Source organism: Lissotriton helveticus, chromosome 5_1, assembly GCF_964261635.1.
Source record: "Lissotriton helveticus chromosome 5_1, aLisHel1.1, whole genome shotgun sequence".
Taxonomy (NCBI): domain Eukaryota; kingdom Metazoa; phylum Chordata; class Amphibia; order Caudata; family Salamandridae; genus Lissotriton; species Lissotriton helveticus.
This window is the reverse complement of record NC_136065.1, coordinates 2,006,104-2,020,823: the sequence shown is the minus strand read 5'-3', so window position 1 is coordinate 2,020,823 and position 14,720 is coordinate 2,006,104.

Below are 14,720 nucleotides of genomic sequence, written 5' to 3'. Positions count from 1 at the left end.
GTGCCCACCGCGAATGTGTGGGCGGGGCCAAACAGACGGGGCTTCCATGCGAGTGCACATGCCTCTTGTGTGCATTAAAGGTCAGAGACCGATCAGAGCAGCAGATGAAGATACAGAAGCTCCTGGCCACAGGAACAGCACGAGGATTGCGCTCGTGAAAGTCATTGGATGCAAAGGCCTCTGTCCAGCATCACAGCTGATTTCCGATGGTATATTTGGGAAGAAGGCACATCTGCCCAGCCTTGACAACGCTCACATTTGTTTTTTGGGCCGATGAATGAGTCACTGAATTTAAGCTTCAACTAGGGCACATGCTTAATTGATATCTGTAAGTGCTTCCGGTTGAGGTTTAATTTTTGTGCCAGGACCATCGTGCCAGAATGAACCCTGCCCTTCATTTTTATTCAAGAAGACGCCACCGTTTTGTGCCATACCTCGTTGGGTAAATGTATAGTGCTTTTACTACACTACAGCTGCCTAAAGTGCCAGAGAGTTGTCTACAGCGACCAGGTGTGTGTTACTATGCAATCGCGCCGAAGGGCGCAGGGGTCCCTTGAGTGAGCTATCATAGTGGGTAAATGGCGGGAAGACGGTGCCCACCGCGAGTGTGTGGGCGGGGCCAAACGGACGGGGCTTCCATGCGAGTGCACATGCCTCTTGTGTGTATTAAAGGTCAGAGACCGATCAGAGCAGCAGATGAAGATACAGAAGCTCCTGGCCACAGGAACAGCACGAGGATTGCGCTCGTGAAAGTCAAGGATGCAAAGGCCTCTGTCCAGCATCACAGCTGATTTTCGATGGTATATTTGGGAAGAAGGCACACCAGCCTGGCCTGTTGTTATTATTTTACGATGGCGCCGGCAAGCTGCCAGCGCCATCCTAAACTAGTTACTAAATTAGCTTCAACAGGAAGCTCGAATAGATAAAATAAAGCAGATGCACGAGCACCTGCTTTATTTTATCCATTAGTGCTTCCTGTTGAAGCTAATTTAGTAACTATCTTAGGATGGCGCTGGCAGCTTGCCGGCGCCATCGTAAAATAGTTACAACAGGCCAGCAAGGCTTGAACTTTTGCCCTCGGAATCCGCCGCTCGCGGATTTGCGAATTCGCTGTAAATTCGCGGGAGTTCGCGGATCGCGAATTTACCGAAAATTCGCAAAATCCGCGAGCGTAACGGATTTTGCGCTCATGCTTATGGAGGATGCGGACATTGAGGAGGATGCATTGCAGGGTTTGGGTTGCGGTGGAGTTGAGGCGGGAGGGTGGAGGTGAGTCCTGGGTCTCGGTGAAGGCAAAGGAGTGGCGACAGTGGCGGCCAGTAAAGGGTCAGCGGGAGCATGCAGGCTTGCATGTGGAGCGCTTTTGGTGCTCCAGCCGAGCAGCGTGCCCAATAAGTAGGGGTAGGGGGAAGGCAGGACAGCTGGGAGGTGGGAGCATGTGCAAGGGGGAGGGGCGGCAGGGGCAGCAGTGACAGAAAAAGAGCAAAAGAAAAAGGCAAACAGAGGAAAAAAAGGAAAAAAACTGCAAAAAGGAAAGAGGCAAGAAGACAAGGCAAGGAGGAAAGAGGCAGGCAGAAAGGAAAGAGGCAAGAAGAAAAGGCAAAAAAGGCTAAAGGAAAAAAAGTAGAGACAGAAGCAGTTACAGCGGAGCTGCGCGAGGGGGGGGTCAGTTTCCGGACCAAGAGGTCAGAGATCTTAATCACCCTATTGCGCAGCGGCCGCCATTAAATCGGGGGAGGGTGAGACACCTGGGAGGTGGGAGCAAGAGCACGCGGGAGGGGCCGTGGGGGCAGCAGCGGCGGTGAGAGAGTAAAAGAAAAGGTAAAATGAGGAAACAATAAAGAAAAAATGAAAAAAGTAAAAAGGCAAGAAGACAAGACAAGCTGGAAAGAGGCAGGCAAAAAGGAAAGGCAAGAAAAAAAGGCAAAAAAAGCTAAAGGAAAAAAGTCAGAGACAGAAGGCAGGCAGAGGGAGCGGAAGGACCACGGGCAAGGTGAGCCACAGGGGTCTCGAACACCGGCCTGAGGCAGTGCTAGGGATAGGGTACTTACAGCGGAGCTGCACGAGGGGAGAGCAGCTTCTGAGAGGTCAGAGGTGCAGGTAGATTCTACCTGCACCAGGTATAATGTATGCAGGGTGTGCGTTACCCCACAAAAACCTTTATATATGTGTCGTATTGAAATCTATACATTTTCAGTGCGCCAGTTCTAGGAGCCTACTGCATCATTATCTTACGCCTGCCTCACAGCAGGCGTAAGACTGAGGGAGGCCCTTTTCTTATTGGGCTTGCCCATGTGAAAGGACACATTGCTGGAGTTGTGTCTGTTTTCAGACACTCCCCAGCGATGCGCCACTTTTGCGCTTACAGATACGTCAAAAATACTGACGTATCTGAAACTCCGTGCAACATGGAGCGCCGTACATTAAATATGGATCACCCATCCTGGTGTAAGGAGGGCGCAGTGAAAACCGTAGCATCGCTGTTTTCACGCAGCAATGCGACAGTGTTCATAAATGAGGACCTGTGTGTTCAGCCAGAGCTATTGGCTTTGCTAATGTCTTTAAACTATGTTGTAGAGCAGTGTTGCCTCTGTGCAGCATGTTTAAATGTTATAATAAAAAAAGTGTTAGAAGCATTTTTATCTCATTTATAACCAAGAAGACATTATGTACAACTGAATGAATTATGTACAACTGAATGTCCTTATTCAAAAAGAACATAAAAAATGTCTTCTAGTGTTTTGTTCTTGCAGTGCTGGCAACTTCCTCTGGCCTGTTCTAATACTTGTTGTTATAGTTTTCTTTTTGTTATGGGGGAGACAAAACAATGGGAGGTGATGCTGTGGTGCTGAGGCATCCAGAGGTGGTGGTGCTGCACCGGTCCTCAGGTGGTGCTCAGCTGGTGCTAAGTGAAGCTAAGTTGATGCTGCGCTGAGCCGAGGTGGTGCTGCGCTGATGCTGAAATGCTACGTTGGTGTTGAGTTGTTGCTTCAGTGGGCTGCGCTGGTGCTGCACTGGGGCTGAGATGGGGATGTGCTGGTTGCGGTGCACTGATACGGAGGTTGTGCTGTGCTGATGCTGAGATGGTGCTGAAATGTTCTGTGATTCTGGGCAATTTTCTTCAAATTCAGATACAATTTTACTTCTGTTTACTGCGTTCTAGAAAGAAGTATCTATGGCATTAATTCAGGGCACACTCGTATGTGTGCCAGTGGTTCCGCTAGCACCACACTCTGAGAACACTCAAGAAACAAGCAATATCGTGTAACAGAATTATCTGTGCTCAAAGCAACATGACTATCAGTTCAGTGGGCGAATGCAGGCACTGCATGGAGGATTAGAAACACGACTGCCCACGAACGCCTGCAATCGATCGTGGGCAGGGGTCAGACCTGCTAATGGCGGCAGTCTCTTCCAAGGGCGGATATTCTCGTCACCACGCGCCCCCCTGAAGACAGGAGGACCCTGGCTCTGTCCCCTTGCCGATCCACTGCTTAGCTTACACCCACTTTCTTTCAGGGTTTTAGAGAATAATGGGGACCGACTGAATTCGAACTCAAGGACTCATCCCCCCTTGCCTGACCTCAAGATGGCTGCCTCAGTGAGATCCTCCCTGATGCTCTATATCTCCTGGTCTAAAATCATTGCCCATCGTCCTATCTGGATCAGCCCTCACCCAACCCTGTTCCTGCTCACCCTCCATGACATTGAACTCTGAGAACTTTCCCTTGACAGCTGAGATCTGGCCATTTTGACTGATGCCCGGTGGAGCTACCTCGCGAGCTAAAGGGGAGATGGACAATGAATTCCCTCCTTGACCATCACCTACCCAGCCGGTCTTTGGGGAAACTCTCCTGCGTCTCTCCTGACCATTTCTCCCTCCTCCCCTTTCACCCTACTCCTCTCCGCTATTGACCTTTGCCCTCACCCGTCCTTGCTCATAGTTCCCACCCTGTTTATCCACTGGACTTTCTTCTGTGAACTTTCCCTCGTCAGTTGAGACCTAGCTATTTGACTGATGCCCGATGGAGCTACCTGGTTCAGCTAAAGGGGAGACGGGCTGTGGATTCCCTCCTCGGACGTCACCTACCCAGTCGGTCTTTGGGCAGACTTCCTTTCATCTCTTCTGCCGTCTTTTCCCTCATCCTCCCCTTCACACTTCCCCCTCCCCCACTCTATTTGTCTCACCTTTCTTTCCGCTCTTAATATGTTGCTTATTCTTGACGTAATGTGTAATTGTTATCATTTTCTGTAACATTTTGTAACCTAATGTAAAGCGCTCTGATACCCACGGGTCTAGCCAGCACTATATAAAACTCATAAATAACGATGGGAAACACATGGGGGACGAGGGGCTGATACCACGGAGAGTGGAGGGGGAGAGTTTGACAACAAGGACAGTGGGAGGGCAGTCTACAGTAGAGGGGCTGCAGAGGCTGCACTCTGAGTGCATGCTAAAAACTAAATAAGATTTAAAGTTTGGGGAGACACAGATTCCTATTAGTTGTAGCGAACCTCACTTTCCATCCTGCACATATTTCCATATTTCAGGAACTGGAACTGGTATAAATAGTTAAGAGGCCGGCCTTTGTCAAAAGTAGGAAATTTCCCGTATCACACAGATCACCCAGGGTCTGACATATCCCGTCAGTCCACATGTGCATGGTCATCAACTCTTGTAATTCTTGAAGGTGTCTAAGGCACCATATACTAAAGAATTGGACGTATGGTGTATGCTGCAAGAAGTGTCAGACTCCCCCTTCCCAGTACCCTGCACCCAGTTGTGCTTTGAAATGCAGCGCTGCGGTGCCTCAGGAGCCCCTCAGAAGGCACCCGAGAGGACCAGTGACCTCAACTAGGACACTCAGAGGATCTAAACAACCAGGGCATGACGTCCGCACACCACAATGATGCATAGCGCAAAGAGGCAGCCATATTGGGCAGCAGTAGGTTATGTAGATCAAAGTCACCCTACTCATTGTCATATTTCATAGTTTTGAGCCTAACCATACTTCTGTGACCTGCCCAGACCAAGGAGGTCAGGATAGGCTTTAGACTCTAAAAGGAGTAGTTTCTGTCCTGTAACTCCAGTTCTGTAGTAGGGGCATCTCTGTTATAGTCATAATCTAGTGAATAGTCCCGCCCATGTGCGTGGACCCCGGCAATCAAAAATAATCTCTTAAGTTGTCAAAATCATGCAGAAACTGCAAAGACACTTAAGAGAGAATTTAAAGACAAATAATGCAGCCTATATCCACAGGCTACACTGTCCAGTGCTTCAACTAGAAATTCCACCAAATAACACCACACATAAGACAGCCAGCCCAGTTTCTACCAAGAGAAACTTGCCTCTACCATTAAAAAGACTCTGGAATGATAGAGAGGAAGGCATGGACAGACAAGCCCCATAGGCTGCCATTATGTGGCTTAAACAGGATACTGTGCCTTTAAGGAAACCTTCCAGAAGCTTCTCCCAGTATCCCAGAATGCATAGCAGGTCCAACTTACTTTCAGTTCTTTTTGAAGGCGTAAAAAACGCCAGACCTGTAGCATTATATACATGAATAATTCTCCACCGGGGAGGAGGGCGGGCGCTTATGACTATAACAGTGATACCCCTACTACAGAACTGGAGTTACAGGACAGAAACTACTCCTTCTGTAGTAGGGGATCTCTGTGTATAGTCATAATCTAGTGAATAGAATGGCAAGCCCATCCCCACACCAAAGCGGCGGTGGAGAACGAAAACAACGCCACTACTGTGCGAACAAATTCCGCAGCGAAGCCTGCCCAACCTGAGCGTCTGCCCTGGCATCAGAGTCCAGGCAGTAATGCTTAGCAAAGGTATGAACCGACTTCCACGTGGCGGCCTTGCAGATTTCTGCAATCGGCACATTACGGAGCAAGGCTGTCGTGGCAGCTTTGCCCCTGGTGGAATGAGCCTTAGGCTTACCTCCTACGGTCTTATTAGCTTTTTGGTAACACAATTGTATGCAGGACACAATCCACCTAGAAATGGACTGTTTAGAGGTAGCAAGACCTGTCCTGACTGATCCATAATTGATAAGCAACTGGTCAGACCTACGAATATCTTTGGTTTTATCCAGATAAAATGTTAACACCCTCCTCACATCCAGGGAATGCAAAGACCTTTCCGCCGGAGAGGAAGGATTCTGAAAAAACGTAGGCAAAGTTATGGTCTGGTTGACATGAAAATCAGAAATAAACTTGGGAAGAAATTTAGGGTGAGTACGCATAACAACCTTAGCAGCATGAAATACAGTATAAGGTTCAGTACAACACAAAGCCTGAATTTCACTCACCCTGCGGGCCGATGTAATGGCCACGAGGAACGCCGCCTTCCAGGACAGGTGCTGCAACGAAGCCTTGTGAATGGGTTCAAAAGGCTCCTTCATCAATCTGGACAGCACCACATTCAATTCCCATGAAGGCGAGGGAAGCCTGACAGGAGGGAACACTTTCTTCAAACCTTCCAGAAAATCTTTGATCACAGGGATCTGGAAAAAGGAAGTCTGTGAAGGGCATTTCCTGTAGGCAGTCAATGCAGCAAGATGAACCTTAATGGAATGAACATTAAGGCCAGACTGCGCCAAATGTAAAAGGTAAGGAAGGATGACATCTTCCTTGCAGGTTGTAGGGTCATGGTTCTTAGACTGGCACCAGATACAAAACCTCTTCCACTTGTAAGCATATGAAGTCCTAGTGGAAGGCCTCTTAGACTCCTTCAGTATGTCCATGCAATCTTCGGGCAGATTCAGATGGCCATATTGCACTATCTCAGGAGCCATGCCGCCAAACTCAAAGACGAGAGGCTGGGGTGTAACATCCGCCCCCCAAACTTCGTGAGAAGGTCCGGCCTGCACGGCAGCCGAATGTGAGGAAGGAGAGACCGGTGAAGCAGGTCCGTGAACCACCACTGCCTGGGCCACTCCGGGGCAATGAGTATCATCCGAGCCCTGGACCGGGCCAGCTTGATGAGTACCGCCGGAATCAGGGGAATGGGTGGAAAAGCGTACAGAAAGCTGTTCGACCAGCTGATCCATAACGCATTCCCCAGCGTCCCCTGCTGGTAGTACCTGGAGGCGAAGTCTCGGCATTTGCTGTTTTCGGCGGTGGCGAACAGATCTATGTCTGGAGTTCCCCACCTTGCGAAGACGTCTCCTAGTACTTCGTCGTTTATGACCCATTCGTGGTTTTCCTGAATCAGTCTGCTCAGTGCGTCTGCCTGAACATTCTGCACACCTGGCAGATGGGTAGCCGTTATCGTCAGTCCTCTGGCCAGGAGCCAGTGCCAGATCGCCTGCGCCTCCTGTGACAGAGTGCGAGATCTCGAGCCCCCCTGCTTGTTGAGGTAGTACATCGTGGTAGTGTTGTCCGTTTGTACAAGCAGGGAGTTGGTCTGGAAGGACGGAAGAAAGGCCTTCAGTGCCAAGTGAACAGCTCTGAGTTCCAGGAAGTTGATGTGATACGTGGCCTTCATCGGTGACCACGTTCCCTGAATCTGTAGAGTCCCGGAGTGCGCTCCTGTGAGAAGTTGGCCTGGTAGGGGATGTTTCCAATTCTGGAACCACCTACTACCTGACCAAACAATCCCCTTATGGTGTCTGGTTGTAAGTCAACCTTATTAGACAAGCTATCCTAGTGGTAGCATGGACTAAGCAGCCTAAAGGCTTAACTTAAGAGGTCGTGTTAAGCGAGCTGTTTTACCACATACAATCCTGTAATACCAAATGAAAGGACACCACACAAGTATATATTATAAAAATATATGTGTTTATTACTAAAAACAATCCCCAGTATTCTTTATGAATAAAGGGGCACAAGCGTTAAATCAAAAGCACTGTTTAAACATACAAAGTTGCACAATTATGGATGAGGGCAGGGGGCCACTCAAACCATATACTAAACAAGTGGTATAAGAGAGGCCACTCGAACAGTGGTTAGGCCTAGGGCCTAGGGAATCGCTGGGAGCAGTCAGGACAAGCAATGCTGAAGTCGGGAATGGCCCTCGGGATTCGGGAGATGTGCGGAAAGCGCACGCATGCACCAATGTTAACCAATGGTGCGTAAAAGTCAAATAGTTACAGTTTAAGGACACTTCCGCTGAACCTAGAGGAACAAAACTTAACACACAGACCCTAGAGGTGTGCACCAGTGTGGGAACACCGGCGGAGCAAAGTTACCTCACCCACAGGAAGTGGGTGCACAGGGTCGAAGTGGCGTCGGGTTTTGACACGCAGGCTCTTGGTGCTTGAAGCTGAAAGGGCTGCAGGCAGGGTGAAGACGAAGTGTCCGGTGGAGTCCAAGGGTGGACTCAAGTTGTAGAGTACCTGAAAGCAGAGGGGACAGAGTCTGGGTCACTCAGCAGTGACCAGGGTGGAACCAGGACGGAACCAGGCAATGTCGGGCGCAATCAGGTGGTCGTCGAGGCGCTTCTCTTCGCTGTCACGTGGGCTCTGGGGCATCTGCGACGTCCAGGAGCAGGTCACGATCTGTCCCACGCAGGCTCTCACCGTCGGTGCAGTCGGCTTCCGGTTTGGAGCAAACAAGCCTTGGTAAGAGCAATCCACGCGGGATTGGAAGATGGCGTCTCACTCGGACCAGGAAGGTCAGAGTTGGAGCTCCCTTTCAGGGGAGCTGGTGTGGATCTGGAGCAACCAGAATCACGAGTCTTCTTTTGTAGTTCGTCGGCACAGGGACCACAAGCCAGCTGGCAAGTGACCGGGCCAACGCGTTGAGCCAAATCGTGCCAAAGGGCCCCACGCAGCACTCGTCGAGTGTGGAGGGCTGAACTTCGGCTCAGGAGTAGCTCAGGGTGGGGGCTTCTCAAACCCCGGTGTACAGCTTCGAGGGTCACTCGTGGGCTGCACGGTCAGCGTCTCGTGGTCACTTCAAGATGGCGTGCCCCACGCTTCCGGTCGCCTCCACGGGTCTCAGCTTTGCAGGGACTGTGGATCGGGCTGTTAGAAGCTGGGCAGGCTTGATCTCGTCGATCTCAGTCGCTCGAGTTCCGGCGGGAACTGCAACCAAGTAGACGTCGAGGGCTGGATGGTGCCTGCTGCTGCAGGGTGGTCACTCCTTGACCACAAGGGAGATTCTTCGGGCTTCCACGTTGAGATGGAGGGCGAAGGGTCCAGAATATCGTTTCAAATGTTTCTTCCAGGAAATCTGATGTGCATTGGCACTGCTCCCACTCTTATTCGAATCTGGTGGGCGTGATTACCTGCTAGGTCCCCTCCTATGGGTGGGACCCAGGAAGTGGGTGGATACACCCCCTTCCTTTGATCCAGGCCGCCCTGGCACGAGGGCTGGAGTGCCCCAGAACCGGTTTGGCCGGATTATGCAAGGGGCAGCCTTGTGCGCCCCAGGCAGTGTCTGGTTTCTTTCAAACCTCCCTGCTACAATACACTATCTCCTGTCTGGAGGGCGGTGACACCCTCCTGTGACAGGAAACCCTTTGTCCAGGACCCCCTTGACTGGGTTTCGGTCAGCTCCAGGGGTCCAGACATTTGTCTGTGGCAGAGGCATCCATTTTGGGGATCTTAAGGTCTTTGGAGAAATCAACCGCATTAAAGTAAAGTAACATGTCTTACCCCTCTAGAGGGGTGGAATGCCATCCCCGTCGCCAGAACTGGCGAGGGGATGGTATTCCAAAGCGTATGACACCTTACACGACATGTTTTGATAAAGCCAAACCAGAGTTGCTAAATAACCGCGAGGATTATAAGGCACTTAATAGTATATGGTATGGCATTATCCTGAAACAGCTTAGGGATTTGTTCCCGACGGCTGCAGACAGGCTCAGCTCATGCTAGAGCTCCATCTCACATAAAAACCATGCACCCAGCCTCCAGGATTGGTGAGGCCTGTCTATAGGAGTGGCTCACAGGTTTACATGTGTCCAGATATAGGTTTAGACATAGGTATACTATATCTAAGCAAGGGGTGTGTACACCACCTTACCCCAGCTGAGTGATCAGCCAGTTGTGTCAATTTAAGAACCAGCCAGGGGTGGCAAAAGATATGCTGCAGCCCCTGGTAGGCCTTAGTGGCTCCTGTGCCCTGTGCACCTATAGTGCATTCTACAGGGGCTGACAAGGGGTCCATTTCCAATTGGTATGTGCCTATAGCACATGTGTCATTAATTTAGTGAGAGAACAGCAGGCTGGGGGTCTGATCAGCAGGCCCACAGCCTCAGTAGTCGAAAACCAGTGAAGCAAAAAGCAAAAATTTGGGGTGACCATAGGATAGCAGACCCTACTCTCCTACACAACCCCCCCCCAAACGCAGGGACATTAAACTAACCTTGACCAGATAAGTCTTCATGTTCTAAGTGGAAGTACCTGGAGAGACCATCTGCATTACCATGGTCAGTCCCTGGGCGGTGCTCCACTGTAAAGTCCATCCCCTGTAGGGAAATGGACCACCTGAGCAGTTTGGGATTTTCACCCTTCATCTGATTAAGCCATAAGAGGGGCTTATGGTCTGTTTGCACCAGGAAGTGAGTTCCAAACAAGTAGGACCTCAACTTCTTTAATGCCCAAACCACAGCAAAGGCCTCCCTCTCAATGGCTGACCAACGTTTTTCTCTTGGGGTTAGCCTCCTGCTAATGAAAGCAATTGGCTGGTCTTGACCATCTTGATTAAGTTGTGAGAGTACAGCTCCCACCCCCAACTCAGAAGCATCTGTCTGAACAATGAACTGTTTGGAGTAGTCAGGACTCTTTAGGATAGGTGCAGAGCACATGGCCTTCTTCAGGTCTTCAAATGCCTTCTGACAGCTAACTGTCCACTGAACCTTTTTTGGCATCTTCTTGGATGTCAAGTCATTTAATGGTGTCACTATAGACCCATAGTTTTTCACAAACTTTCTGTAATACCCAGTCAGGCCCAAGAAGGCTCTGACTTGTGTCTGGGTAACTGGAGGAGCCCAGTCCTGTATGGCCTGGATTTTGCTTTCCAGTGGCTGAACCTGGCCTCCACCTACTAGGTGGCCCAGGTATACAACCTTACTCTGCCCTATCTGGCACTTTGTGGCCTTGATAGTTAGGCCTGCCTTTTGCAGGGCCTCCAAAACTTTCTTCAGGTGGATCAGGTGATCCTCCCAGGTGGAGCTAAAGACAGCAATATCATCCAGATAAGCTGCACAAAAGTCATCCAACCCAGTAAGGACTTGGTTCACCAACCTTTGAAAAGTGGCAGGTGCATTCTTCAAACCAAAGGGCATTACCACAAACTGATAATGTCCACTAGGGGTAGAGAATGCTGTTTTGGCTTTTGACTCCTCAGCTAGTCTGATTTGCCAGTAGCCAGCTGTCAGATCAAATGTGCTCAGAAACTTGGCAGAAGCCAATCTGTCAATGAGCTCATCTGCTCTTGGAATGGGGTGAGCATCTGTCCTAGTGACAGCATTGAGACCCCTGTAATCCACGCAAAACCTCATTTCTCTCTTACCATCTTGGGTATGAGGTTTTGGCACCAGGACTACTGGGCTGGCCCATGGGCTCTCTGATGGCTCAATCACTCCAAGCTCCAACATCTTTTGCACCTCAGCCTTGATGCAATCCCTGACATGATCAGGTTGCCTGTAGATCTTATTCTTGACAGGCAGACTGTCACCAGTGTCCACAACATGGGTACACCAGTCAGTTTGGCTGGGTGTGAGTGAAAACATTTGCCTGTGAGCCTGCAAAACTTGTCTGCAGTCCCTCTGTTGCTGGTCAGTGAGGCTGCCTGCCAAGGCTACTCCATCAACTGAACCATCATCAGGGTTCTGGGAAAGCAGGTCTGGGAGAGGGTCACTCTCTTCCTCCTGTTCCCCATCTGTGGCCATGAGCAAGCTCATGTCCTCCCTGTCTACAAATGCCTTCAAGCGATTCACATGGATTACCCTGTGAGGGCTCCTGGGTGTTCCAAAGTCTACCAAGTAGGTGACTTCCCCTTTCTTCTCAATAATAGGATAGGGTCCACTCCATTTGTCTTGGAGTGCTGCTGGAGCCACTGGCTCCAGTACCCATACCTTCTGTCCTGGTTGGAACTCTACCAGTACAGCCTTTTGGTCATGCCAAGCTTTCTGCAATTCTTGGCTGGCCTCCAGGTTTTTGGATGCTCTTTCCATGTACTCAGCCATCCTGGAGCGGAGACCAAGTACATAGTCCACTATGTCTAGTTTGGGCTTTTTGAGAGGTAACTCCCATCCTTCCTTCACCAAACACAATGGACCTCTCACAGGGTGGCCAAACAAAAGTTCAAAAGGGCTGTAGCCAACCCCCTTCTGTGGGACCTCTCTGTAAGCAAAGAGCAGGCAGGGTAAAAGAATGTCCCATTTCCGCCTGAGCTTCTCTGGTAATCCTTTTATCATGCCTTTAAGGGTCTTGTTAAATCTCTCCACAAGCCCATTGCATTGTGGATGATATGGGGTGGTAAACTTGTAGTTTACTCCACATTCCTTCCACATTGCTTTTAGATAGCTGGACATAAAATTTGTCCCCCTATCTGATAGTACCTCCTTAGGGAAGCCCACTCTTGAGAAAACTGCAATGAGGGCTTTTGCCACCACAGGTGCTGTGGTGGTCCTTAGGGGAATAGCCTCTGGGTACCTGGTGGCATGATCCACTACCACCAGTATGAATCTGTTCCCAGATGCTGTTTGGGGGTCCATTGGACCCACAATATCAATTCCAACTCTCTCAAAGGGGACCCCCACCACAGGTAGTGGTATTAGGGGGGCCTTTGTTGTGCCACCTGACTTACCACTGGCTTGGCAAGTGACACAGGAGCGACAAAACTCCTTGACATCCTCTGACATGTGAGGCCAGTGAAAGTGTGGAACAAGCCTGTCCCACGTCTTGTTCTGGCCTAAGTGTCCTGCAAGGGGAATATCATGGGCCAAGGTAAGGAGGAATCCCCTAAACTGCAGAGGTATCACCAACCTCCTGGTCATGCCAGGCTTGGGGGTTCTAGCCTCTGAGTAAAGGAGTCCCTCATCCCAATACACTGTATGGGTACCTTGGGCATCCCCAGCAGCCTCAGCAGCAGCCTGCTGTCTGAGGGGTTCAAGGGAAGGGCAATCTAATTGAGCCTGCCTCAGGTCTGCCCTTGAGGGTCCCCCTGTCCCCAGAAACTCAACCTGGTCAGGTTCAAGCTCCTCAGAGACAGTCTCCTCTTGGACTGCAGAATCAGTTTCCTCTGAAACCTGATCCTCAACCTGGGGCAAGGTGGAAGGCGAGGCCTTTCCTCTCTTGCTCCTTCTCTTGGGTTGTGGCTGGTCTATTGTCTCAAGATCCACCACTGGTTCAGGAAGGCACTTCTTAGCCTGAGCCCTTGTCATGGCAAGGACATGCTCTGAAATCCCTAGCATTTCTGCATGAGTCCTGTACTCCACTTCTGACCATGCTGAGCTTTCAAGGTCATTGCCTAACAGACAGTCTACTGGTAGGTCTGCACTCACCACAACTTTCTTTAGGCCATCAACCCCTCCCCAGGAGAAGTTCACAACTGCCACACTATGGGAGGTAGTGGAGTTGCTTGCATTGGTTACTAGGTAGCTCTCTCCTAGTACAATCTGTCCAGGGTCCACAAAGCCAGGGGTCACCATGGTGACACTAGCACATGTGTCCCTGTAAGCTTGAGCCAGTTTCTCATTTATTAAGGGAGTCTGCCTGTATTTGCCCAGGTTAGTGGGGCTTACTGCAGTGGGCAACTCAATGTCCACATCATACAGGAGAACTGCCTGTGTAGGGACTCTGACTAGGCCAGATCCTACTTCAATACCCAGGGTCAACCCAGCTACACCCTTGGACTGTGTTCCACCACTGCTTACTGTACTTGGGGTTGCAGTTGCTTTAGGAGCTGTAGTGGTGGGAACTGGATTTGCCTTGGTGCACTCACTGCCCCAGTGTGAAACTGATTTGCAGGTATTACACCAAGGTGTCTTTGGACCTTTGTTCTTCTTCTTCTTGTTACCATTTTGGGAACCACCCTCCTTACTATTAGTTTGGGGGCCTGAAGACTTCTGGTCTTTTTCTTTATCTTTCTGATTCTGATTACCACCCTTCTGGTCTGTTTTCTTCTGGTCACCACCTTGGTTCTGGGGTTTCTGCTTAATCCTTGTTCTGACCCATTTGTCTGCCTTCTTTCCCAATTCTTGGGGAGAGGTCAGATCAGAGTCAATAAGGTATTGATGCAACAGCTGGTTTGTACAGTTATTAAGGATCTGTTCTCTCATCATAAGATTGTACAATCCTGTATAGTCTGAAACTTTACTTCCCTGTAACCAACCCTCCAAAGCCTTAGTGGCACACTCCACAAAATCAGTCCAGTCTTGAGTCTGTGCTTTCTGGGTGTCTCTGAACAACAACCTGTATTGCTCAGTGGTTAGGCCATACCCTTCAATGAGAGCACTCTTCAAAACAGAGTAGTTTTTGGCATCCTCAGGTCTAACTGTGAGGAGCCTGTCTCTCCCTTTCTCAGAAAAGGAGTACCACAAAATTGCAGCCCACTGGTTCTCAGGAACCTGCTGTACCATGCAGGCTCTCTCAAGAGCAGTCATCCATTTGTGGATGTCATCCCCTTCTTTAAAGGGGGGCACAATCTTGGTCAGGTTTCTATTGTCATAGGCCCTGTCTTTTTCTCTTGGAAAATTGCTGCCACCAGTGACATCTAAGCCACTTAATTTCTGCTCTCTTGCCAAGGCAAGT